This window comes from Pteropus medius, unplaced genomic scaffold (assembly GCF_902729225.1).
Source record: "Pteropus medius unplaced genomic scaffold, Ma_sr-lr_union100, whole genome shotgun sequence".
Taxonomy (NCBI): domain Eukaryota; kingdom Metazoa; phylum Chordata; class Mammalia; order Chiroptera; family Pteropodidae; genus Pteropus; species Pteropus medius.
The window spans coordinates 3,186,753-3,198,698 of record NW_024344436.1 but is presented as its reverse complement, the minus strand read 5'-3'; positions in this window follow the sequence as shown (position 1 = coordinate 3,198,698).

The following is an 11,946-nucleotide window of genomic DNA, read 5'->3' as shown; positions in this document are numbered from 1 at the left end:
CACACACACACACACACACACACACACACACACACGATGGTATTTCAGAGAGAAGGAGAATACTGCGTGAGATACAATGGATACACTGGATATTTCCCCACCATGTAAGAGTTTCATTCATCCTATTAAATACATTCTCGAGGGGCGGCTCCATAGTGTAGTGGTTAGCACGTCTGCTTTACATGCAGAAGGTCCTGGATTTGTGCCCCAGGTGGAGCCAAGGACCATACCCTGGGTGCACCAGGCCCCCCCAGTGCACCAGGCCCACACCCCCCGAGTGTGCCAGGCCCCCCGAGGGAACTGGGGGCGCCAGTGAGTATGTGGGAGGAGACGCCCCACCTTCAGAGATCCAGTTCTTAAGGGAAAACTGCAACATCCATAGCCCAGAGGTGGAAGCGGTAAGGGGGTGGGAGATTAAAGAGGGGAAAATAAATAAATAAACAAACAAATAAATAAATAACAAATAAATAGATTTCTCGAGGAGATGAAACAGGATAAAGAGCATTCCCCAATATAAGGTACCCCCTCAATAGTTGAGTATTCTCTTTAAAGGAAGATGGAAGGAGGCAGTAGAGACTGGGGGCAGAGTCCTCCTTCTCTAGTGACATCACACTGGATAACAGCAGTCCTAGTTCTCCACCCCCAGAAGTCCCATCTCTGCCTTGACAGAGCAGGAATGTGCTTTGCCCACTAGCAGCTGTTGTCCAACCTTATTTGAGTCGGGCTTATTTGAGGACTTTTCTGTTAAGGTGCTCCCTCCCTTCTGATTAAAAATCTTTTGGTCACAAGAGGCAGAAACCCATTCACGTGTCAAAAGTGAATATGGGGACAGCTATGATAGGGACAAAGAGATTCCAAATAAATGAAGTACCAGGCCCTGTAGTTCTCTCTGCTCTTGAGCTAAAGAGTCTCCTATCTCAGTTTTTCTCTGCGCATAATTTTGGTTCGCCTATGGTTTCATCACATGGCCCTAACTCGAGTCCTCATTAAACACAAAGTTTTAGTTTCACTCCCTATAACTAAATGGGAACAGAGTCTGTACCTTTTTTTTTATTTCAAATTCTTAAAAGAGAAGAACTGGAAGACTGGTGTCCAGCCAAGAGATGGCCTGGCCTTGGGCTCCTACTCCTGGTCAAATTCGCTGTCACCAAGGAGTGGAACACGGGGTACGAAACGTGTGTAAGGTAGCAGGTGCAGAACGTGGAGAAACAGAGTCTCTGAGAAGCACACGTTTCACTCCCAAAGCATGTCCAATCCCGCCGTGTGATTCTGGGGTCCACTGATGGGCAGGTTCTCAGGGACTCTCTCCTTCTCCACAGAGGCTACAGGTGGTGCTTGACAAGCTAGAGAGGCAGGAGTACCACCGAAGCACCTGCCACGTCCACGGCACTCTGGGGACACAGTGACATTTCTCAAAAGCATGCCCAGGGAGCTAGCATCCTGTGAAAATGGCACCGGACTGGGAGTCAGGAGTCCCAGTTCTGATTCCAGCTCCGTCGCTAACCCGTAGAATAGTCTTGGCAAAATGGCTTCACCCTGTGGGTCTTAGATTGTCCATAAGTTTAAAAAAATTAATTCATAATAACCAAAATAAATAAATAGCATTGAATTAAAGAATTTCTCAGGTCCTTTCCAAACCTCCAAGCCTATCTGCTTGCCCCCCTGCTCACATCAGATTCCCAGAAATGTAAAGAATAGAGCTCTTTGACCCATGAATTTGGTGGGGTCCCTGCCAGCCACCTCTTTTGCATGACAAACCACTCATCCCTGCCAGAGGCTTCTCAGCCAAGCCCTGCAGACATCCAAGACAGTCCAGGCAGGGCCTTCCTAGGAGGTGGAGGCCAGGAACTCAGACTTCAAAAAGCACATTTATTTCTGAGTTTCCTAGAGGCTGAGGACAGAGCCTGAGCTCTTGGTCTCTGGCAACACCAGGAAGGGTAGGCTGGGCATCGAAGACTGGTCCAACTGGACGTTTTCCCGTTGGGTCATCAGGGCTTGTGAGGACAGGGGAAGCTATGAAAGAGGAGTCAGCAAGAGCCTCAGAAGGTCAAGGACAGTAAGCCACATGGAGTTGGAGAGGAAAAGCAGAGAATGTTGTGGGTCCTAAGGGGAAGATGGCAAGGCCAGAGAAATTGCTTGTGTCTTTTGGCAGGAAATGAATAACATTCAAAGAATATGCAAAAGGCCACACTAATCAGCACCTGTTCACTTCGAAGCCAGTGGCTTGGGCTCATGGCATCTGAGGCAGAGCCTGGCTTTGGGTCCCCCCGGGGGAGGAAATACAGTACATTGAGATCGACTCTGAGTGTTGAAAGAGGCACTGGTCCTAAGTGGGTGGAGAGAAGTAAGGTGCCGTCAGCTTCCATTGCTCCCTCCTGGCCCCAAATGGTCTGTTACACACCCCCTGCTCAACCCCAGGCAGATGGCTGCAAATTCTGCAGGGGCCTCTGAGCATTTCCTTGGCTACGAGCCACATTCCAGAGCAGCATATGTTTCATCTCAAGCCCACAAGGTTTGCACTTCCAAGTGGAGCCAAAGAGAAAACCTTGGCTCAGGCTGCACATTTCTGAGGAGAGGTGGGGGTGGGGAGAGGCCATCGGGGGATGTCTAAACTATCATGTTGAGGAACATTGGACTTAATGCAAAGCTAGGTCCAAAATCTGAGACACCCGCATTCTCAACTCAGAACTCTTCAAAGCACCAACCCGAGAGATGCTTCTGCTGGATCGAGCAGAGCTGCTGCCTGTAGCTCTTGTCCAACTGCCTCTCGGGCTGCCTACCTGTTCCTCCAATCCCCTGACCCCTCTTCTACACCTTTGCCTGAACCCATGCCCTCCCGAACCAATGCTTCATAACCCAGGGCTGCATGGAGTGAGGAGAAAAAAAAAGGGGTTATTCTCGATCAATCTCTGTCCCTTAAAAAAGCCTGGACCTCATCTCCCTTTGCCTCCCACCTCTCTGTTCTGAAAGGCGAGCTTCTCTGGCCTTCTTCCAAGTCTGGAGGAGGTTTTAGGAAGGATCTAGAGTTGGAGGAAAGAGACAGAAGGAGGAAGAGAGCAGGGAAGAAGAAGGAGCAGGAGGTAGAGGTAGGGTGGGGCAGGAGCAGAGAAAGGGACTATGGAGAGGTGTTAGGAGGGAGAGAGAGGGACTGGTCTCCTCTCGTGGGGTCCTGGAGGGGAGGTATGGCGGGGTCCTGGTCCTCGGGGCTCGACTCTGTGGTAAGCTGGGGAATTTCTGACAGCAAAGTAAACTGTGGTGTGCTGAGTTTACCCAGCCCCAGTGTGCAGTGCCTGGAGTGTTTAATGTTTCCTTCTCACTGAATTAGTTGACAGGCACTGAACTGCAGCCAGCCCCTTGCCATCTTTTGGGGAGGTAAGGAGAGGGCTGCCAGCAAAGCCAGGTCCCTGACCCCAACCTAGGACATGGAGACTTGGGTAGGAGCTGGGAAATCCAGCTAACGCAGGCACAAACTTCCCCATCAAGGAGAAAGAACATAAACTACATGTCACCCTCATCCCACCTCCTCCCACATCAGTCCCAGCCTGGCCCAGGCACACGTAGCCATCCAGCCCTCTACACGACCCACTTATTCTTCCCATCGTGCTCTCTATTAAACGCCTGCCTGGGGGGCTAGAGTCTCAAATAGATGTGCTTGTGTGGATAGATGCGGAGGACACACAGACCACAAAATAAATCAGGAAGACACCAGAGCTCAGCACCCAAGAACAAAATAAACTAACCTTGGCATGATGCCCAGCACCATGTGCTGGTGGGTTTTGTGTTAAGCAAGGATGAATGGGTTGAAATATTGGGAAAACATAGCTTTACTTCCCTTCAATCCAGGGAGGTTCCTGGGAAGAAATTGGCCTCTGAAAGGCTCTTAAAATGAAATGGAGGAGGAAAGTTTGGACAGAAGGGCAATTCAGGGAGTGGAATGAACAGAAGTGCAGAGTAGTGGGTAAGAGAACTGGACAGGTGGTGCATCCGGAAAGTGAGTAAGTGTAAACGGCAGGGAACGGGTTGGGAGCTGGAGGAGGTGGGGAAGGACAGAGTGGGCTTCGGTCACAGGGCCGGAAGCTTGTCCCAGACCTGTAGCAAGGCTCAAGTCCTGGGCTGCCATCACCCCTCCCCATCCCACATGCAGAGAATTAGTGGTCACCCTGGACCTATAGGGCAAGTGTTAGTGAACATATGGTAGGGAAGAGGAGGGGCCAATGACAGCAAGAGACAGCCCAGGCTGAGAACAAGGACTTGGGATCCCCACTGGGCTTCGGGCATGGAGAGGGAGACGGCATGTGGCCATGTCATAAGGGTGTGCATGGCAAGGTGTGAGAGCAACCAGGATGAGTGAAGTTAAAAAGAGCAAAAGCAGAGGTCGTTCACTGCTTGGCAGCAAGAGAACTGGAGAGAGTTTGAGGGTGCAAGTCAGGATAAGGGTGGTGTGTCAGAGGGTGTGTAAATGAGACACAGCTGCCAGAGTTAGGCAACTGACTCAGTCCAATTTAACTCAGACTCCTGGGTCTCAAGTCCTGCATCTCTTCAAAAGTTTTTTAAAATATCCTCCTAAAAGCCAGGATAAGGAGTAGATTAGTAGCTTCAGAGTCTCCAAGGATCTTCTAGGAAGCCAGCAGAGGGCAGGGAGAGGAAGTGGGTAGGTGGGAGGGAGGAAGCTCACAGCAGGCGGGGTCTTCCGTGCCACTCTCCACTTCCGCCAGTGCAGCTTGACATTATCTGTTGCATTTGTTTATGCTTTTGTGTAAAATTGCCTCGAAAGAAAGGTTTACCACTGTAAGCCTGTAAAAGAATAGTTTGAAAACCACTAAGGTATAATTTCTCTTGGTGGGAGTCCCCACCAGCTTTAAGAACTACGATTCTGTGAAGAAACATGCATCGAACACATGTACCAACTTTTGGGCACGGTTCCCAAATTCAAATATTCTGGCCCATTGTCAGACCATTTGTTCTCATTTTTTTTGTTGTTGCTGTTATTCAGAAAAATATGATCAGCATGAGTATTTGTAACTCTCCCCTTTTTTCACTTCGTTCAGGAATGCGAGAAACGGCACAGATCCCACCATCCCTCCAGCCTGTACCCATGGCGAGCATCACAACTCAATAATAACACTGTCAGAACAGCAATAATAGCAACAACAATAACAACGGTCTTGGGATCTGTCTAAACAGAGCGCTCCAGGCAGCTGCCGTCCCTGAAGAGCTGCTACCGGTGCTGAAAACTTTTGTTGCTGGCCCGGATTTGGTTGGTTGTACTCCAAGAGTACCAGGCTACAAGACCACCGCCACCACTGCCCATCCCCATGTCCTTCCTGGCCCCTGGGTCCGTAGGACAAGGTGTTGGCACATGTTCCCAACAGGGGATCAGGCTGGCTTTCACTTGGGAGGTAAGTCCCTCGTCCTCACCTGTTAGCTGCCTGGGTCCTGGAGGAAATATGCAGCCCAGGGGAAATAGGCCCGTTTCTCACACCTTGCATTCTGTATTCACGGCTCAGGGACGGTTGCCCTATATGACTTTGAACTCTAGCTTTATATTTTCGTACTGTCTGCATCTGTTTATTCTCTGCAATTATGGAGAAATAGACTCTTAGGAAGAACTTTGAGGGACTTTGAACTTATTGAAAGGGGAAATATAAAAGGGGGCAGAGACGGAACTGGATTCCAAACCCAAAGTTGATTGGAATGATCGGTCTCCTTCCATCGGAAGCATTGGGTGTCGGTACAGGGAGGAGGAAGCAAGTAGCCTTGGAGAGATTTGGGAAGGGGGCACAACAAATAAAACAAGACAAGAAAGATTTAAATGGCGGGGGTAGGGGAGTGGTGGATTAGATTGATGGTTTTCAACTTTTTAAATAAACAGAACTGTCTTTTCAAAAGAAATCTGACTCAGGTCCCCAGGATATAAGCTGGTTAAAGGGAGTCACTGTAGTTGAATGTGGAGAATGGGCCTCCCTCATGGCTCTGTTCCTCTCTCTCCAGCCTGGGGTCATCTGGCTAGTAAGTGGTCAGCCAGGTTTAGCAGTCACGCATGTTGGTTACAGAGCTGCTGCTCCTACACTTCCCTACCCTCGCTGACAATATGTGTCCACTGCTTTGCTTTTCACTTATGTCCAGCACTTAGAATAGCATCTGGCACATAGAGAGCCTTCAGTGAGTAGTTGTGGAGTGAGTGTATCTACTAAAACTATCTTGTACATTGACTCGAAGCTTTGCAGTTTGCAGAGGGCTTTCATGGGAGCCTTCTATGTGAATGTCCACTTCAGCTGGCTGTGTTTGTGTTCTGTCTCACACACCCATCCCTCTGGGGTGGAGTGGGTGGGGGGTGGCAGACTTAGCATGGGCAAGGGTAATCTCTTGCCTCTCTGCCTCTGAGGGGCTCCAGATCCTGGAAACTTGAGGCTTCCTCTGAGAAGCCTCTTTTCTGCCCTTACTTGGTCACTGGATATGATGCAGCCTAGAGACCCTTCAGTTCCCCCCATTCTACCCCACCCCTGTCCCTCTCCCCACTCTCCTCTATGTGTGCCTTTAGCACAAACATTCTGGAGAGGTCGAGAGAGGAGTTCCAGCAGAAAGCAGAGGATGTCTTGTGGGGCCCAGGGAGAGAAGGCCTGTGTCATTTGTGGTGGCGAAAGGCCTCTGCCCCAGGCCAGGCCCCTGCCCTCAAAAAGATGAGTGTATTCACACCATTCCTCCAGGGCCTGCTCCCCTGCACCTACCTCTTGCTCCATTGTCCCTCCCCGCCACCCCAAAGGCCTGCCAAGTTTGGACGGAGAACAGGCCAGGTTCCCTATGGGGAGCCCCCGGGGCGGAGCCAGGACTGGCTGGGCCTCCAGGTTGGCCTGCCCTGGCCCTGGGTTTAATAAACTCCGAGAGAGGTTTTCAAAGGCCACTTGATCTTCCCCATCAGGCAGCCCCTGTCTCCCTTTCAGAGCCGCGGGACTGGAAAGAAAAAAACCGCTCAATGAACAAGGCGGCTAGAGAAAGCTGAGCTGCGGGGCACCTTCTATGAATTTCTGATGAGCACACGGCTCTGACTCCTGGGTCCCGGCCCAGTGCAGTCAGGGATGTTAGTTTAAGTCATTTCGCACGGTTCACTGGCTCTCTGAGAGCAGCTTGTCTCCAGCCTGGCCCTCTCTAACAAGCTCTTTTTACTCGGAGCTTCTCTGAGCAGAGACCTCAAACAATAGCAGCTTTCAAGGGGCTCGGCCTCCTCTGGCAGCGTCCCTCGCCTGCCCCAGCCCCACTGTCCATCCTTCTCTCTGGCCTCTCTCTGCCTACCTGAATGTTCCAGCCCAGAGCCTGACAGGCAATAGACCTTCAGGGAAGGTTTCTTTCCTTCTTTGCTTCCCTCCCTTCTTCCCTTCCTTCCCTTCCTCTTCCCTCCTTCCCCCTCCCTCCCCTCCCTCCTCCCCTCCCCTTCCCTTCCCATCCCTTCCGTTTCTTCTTTCCTTCCTTCCTTCCTTCATCTTCCACTGTCCTTGCCCTTTCTCTCGGTGAGCAGGCAGCATAGGTAACCGTGTTCTCACGAGCAGGCTGCCTTGGTGCTCCAGAGTACTGTGTGACCGGCGCCCCCTGGGGTTGTGCAATTAAGAAGTCCCAGTCAAGAGCAGCCCATCCTAACACTTCAGGCCTATTAGATTTCTTGGCCCTCTTTAATCCTTGAGCCATTTCCTCCTCCCTGTGACTGGAAGAGGGTGCTGGCTTTCTCTACATCCGGGTTGGCAGGGGCTGGGGAGGTGATAGGGGGAGCCGTAGGCCTGTCCTACAGGCCCAGGCCTGGAAGGGGTGAATGCATGGCCTCAGGAGAGGAAGGCACTGCAGTGCTCTGCACACGCCAGCCTGAGAGGTGGTGACTAAGGAGCAAGACCCGTCTGCTAGCGGCTGCACTCAGACACAGGAGGTGAGCCAGGGTGCTCTCTGTCCTCCCCATCTTATTTCTTTTCTCCATTGTCCCTCTGTCACTCAGGCCAGTGTGGAGGACCCACCTCTGGGGTCCTCACTAGGTTAATGTGTCTTCAGAAGCGACCCCTGAGGATGAGGAGACCCATTAATCAGCAGAAGAGAAACATTCACATGTTTAGACTAAACCTCTAGCCAAAACAAACTAACAAAGTTCCTATCCAGACCGGTCAGTATTTTGGCTTAATGAGAGCTTCGTCTTGATTTTTGGTCCTTCGATGATGACCTTTGACCTGGGGTACTCCAAAGGCTTTCAGCCACCACTCCACTGATATTCCACTCTGGGAGAGGTGCTGCCTCACTCCTAATGCACCTGCCAGCAATTAAGGTCCCCTCCCCAGTGATCTGGCACCACCTTTGGGATGCAGGTTCTCTTGCCTTTCAAGAGTCCCAAGCAGCCCAGCTGTACGTATTCCCACAAACCTCCCTCCCTTACCATCCCTGCCTGTCCCTGCTTCATGTCAGTCACATCTCTACCCCCATGTTACTAACCCACTTCTTCAAGACGCGAAGTTTGATCAGAAATAGCAAGGCAAGCTGAAAGAACATGAACTGGGAGGGCAGGACCCAGAGTCCAGCTCTGCCTCAGTCCCGGATTTGCTCTCTGACTGAGGCGAGGCTCTACTCCATCACTTCCTCGTGACAGTGTGGGGCTGGACTAGTGTTTCTCAGAGTTCAATCCCTAGATGTCCAGTATGAGAATCCTCAAGAGGACTCAAAGTTAAAAATGGCAGATTCAAAACCCCACCCCGAATCCACTAAAGCAGAGTTTCTGTGAGAAAGTCACAGCCTGCATTTTAACATATGTCCAGGTGCGTCAGGCCCAGCAGGGGTTGGGAACCGCTGTTTTGGTCTGTTTCAAACTATACCTTTTGCTGAGAATTCCCGTATGTGCTCTGTTTAAAATTGCTCACACTCTCTTTAGGGGTGGATTTTCCAGGAAGTGAAAGACCTTTGCATAGGCTCCTTGCAAGGTGCTGGCAGCAGCCCTGGTAACTCTGTGTTTCCGATTTGTGAATTCTTTCACTCAAAGAGAGCTTCGCCATCACATTACAAAAGCTTGGGCCCTCAAAGCCTGGCCTGAGCCCTGGTGGAACTAGTGGATTGGTGATTTTTTTTTGTAGACTCCTAAGTCTTTGTCACACCTCCTCCCCCTTTGATGATGTCCAGTTTCTCTTGCATTCCTCGTCCCTCAGAGAATCCAATGTCTGCCCAGCGAGAGCTATAACATCATCTCTAACGATCACTGTAGTAATCACAGAGGTCAGATTCCAATGACCCCTTGAGGCCAGAGGTAGAGATGACTTCAGAAGCAAAGACGTGTGTCTCAGGCTGGCCGATGTCGCCAAACCCAGACTTTATTTGTCAGAAGAGTTTTATTTCCGGGTGTTGGAATGAGGTCAGACAGGGCCAGGTGGAGAAAGTTGGACCCGGTTTTTAAGTGAATCAGCCATTCTTCACACATCCAGACTTGGGTTCAAATCTGTGCCTGGCCTTTACCAACTGAGTGGTCCTGGTCCCTGAGACCCCTCTGTCCTGATTTGCGGGTAACCCTGCATCCGAGGGCTGTGGAGAAGGTGGTGGAGACAGTGGATGTGAAAGCCTTTCTTAGCCCATAGGTACTAAGCAGTTATAAGATATCGCTAGTCGGGCAATATTTAGGCCTTGATACAACCCAGGGTCAAAGAGTTTTCGGATACTTAATGTCATAGATTGTGCCCAAATCTTTCCCGTGCAGCTCTATTGCAGAGGAGATCAAGGCCCCCTGCTGGCTAAGCTCTGGGGTAAGATTCCTGCCCAGCATCACCTCCACCCTCAGTGCTGGCACCAAACAAACGTACTGTCTTGCACTGCTCTCCTGTCCTTCTTTGGTGTGAGCTGCAGAGCTGGACAGAGAAGCAGAGTGGGAAGAGCAGGATGTGGGTTCTAGAGAGCCTCTTCCCTACCTCTAACCCCTGCAGCCCTTGGCAAATCAGGGGAAAGAGGAGGAATAGGAGGAGGAAGCCACATCTGGTCTGAGTGAGGTTCCCAGCAGAGACAGCAGAGCCCTGAGATGCCAAAGCAGGGGGCCCAGAGCTGGGGAGGGCCCAGAGCAGTGATGGCTGGCATGTGCCCTGCCAAACTGGAAGGAGAGAGGGAAAGTGGTTGAAGCAGAGGGTTAGGAGGAGAAAAAGAGGAAGCAAATTAACAGAGTGGTTGAGACAATAATAATAAAGAGAAGAGTCATTAAAGTGGAGAATGGAGATTGTGTCACACCCAAGACAACCAGAAAATAAATGGCCAGTAGATCCACTCTGCAGATGTTTGGCACTGAGGGACGACAGATTGAAGATGCCTGGAAGATACCACAGTCACCCAGGCAGCAGCTGGAGAGCAGGCGGGCAGGAGCCCTAGACAGAGACGCCTTTACAGCTGGAGGGGAGCCAACCCCAGAGACCATTTACCCTCCTCCAGCCTCAGGCAAGGCTACCCCTCACCTGATCCCCGCACAACACCTGCATGTACAGGGTAGGCGGAGTAGAGGAAGGACTCTGTCCTGCCCTGGGCTGGGCTGGGTCCCTTCACAGGGCAGTCTCCTTCCCAGCCACAGTTTCCTCCCCATGAAAGGGACCTGCTGTCTCCCAATGTTCACATGGGGTGAGTTCTTTAAATGACCTCAAGGAAATTCTGCCTTTTCACTGGTTGGTCAACAGCTCACCACCATGCTCATTTTAGTGACTCCTCAGGGACTCAGTTTTTCCTTCCTGGCACTTCCGGCTTCTGAGTTGACCTTTGACCTGTACTAGTGTGAGGGGCACGGAAGCTCAGTGTGTAGGGTATTCATCCTTCATTTACTCAATTGTCTACTTTGTGTGCCTGGCACCGCATTAGGCACCTCAGGAGTTACAAGGGTGAATAAGACACCATCCTTCCCCTAGAGGTATTTATTTGTCATCGAAAGGTCAAAGAAATCAGTATTTTTTGAGTGTCCATTCTGTAATAAGCACTCTGCTAGATGCATTCAAATGTTCTGCCTTATGTATTCTTCACAGTGACCCTGTTTAATAGGTATTATACCCTCATTATTCTTTCAGAGGAATGGGCTGAGATTCAGTTCTTTTTCTATGGTTGCAAAATCAGAAAAGGGATCCAGGTTCAGGATCACGTTCATCTGATCCCACAGCCCAGTGCTCTTTCCCCGACACCATAAACAGCCATCAGGTGAAGCTGAATTTGACAACTGTCTAATAAAACTGCACATTCTCAAAAGATACGAGAAAGGGGTCTCCTGCCTCACATCCACCCCTGCTCCCTGCCCTCTTAATTGGAACCAAATTGCATCTTTCTGTTCTGTGTACCAGCAGGGAGGAATCAGCACATCCCATCCCCAGCCAGGGCCAAGTGCCTGCAGGTGTCTGAGGAATGCTAATGGCCATGAACTGGGGCAGGGTCTGCACAAGGCTCCTCTGTGGCATTTGCTTCCCATTAAGCCCCCTCCCCTTCCTCACCAGACCCTTTCCCCCTCCAGCAACATGCAGCTTTCATGAGCCAATTACCACGGCCAGGTTGCTCTGTTCCTCTGAAGCCACCGGCACTGCTAACAAGATACAGATGAGCAGGGCAGCCCCTGCTGTCCACTTCAGAACAGGGGCTTTCTTTGCCCAAAGGACCCCAAGTAAGTAGAAGGAAAGTTGGATTGTCCGATTTCAATTCCACCTCTGGAGAAGGGGGAGGCCTCAGAAGGCAATAGAGTTATGAATAGTCTTAGGAAGATGAGCGGGTGACCTGTTCTTTCCCAGGGCTGTAGAGACATGGTAGATCTAAGAGATGGAGCAGGGGACCAGAAAGGAAGAACAAAGACTGAGTTTGAGTGAAGGCAAAGAGTAGGAAGGGTCTCCCCAAACCTTTAATTAACAGACAGGTATCCAAAGTCTAGATAACTTAATTCAAAACAAATTGGGTTAAAACTTATTCATAAACTAGTAAGGCACACTA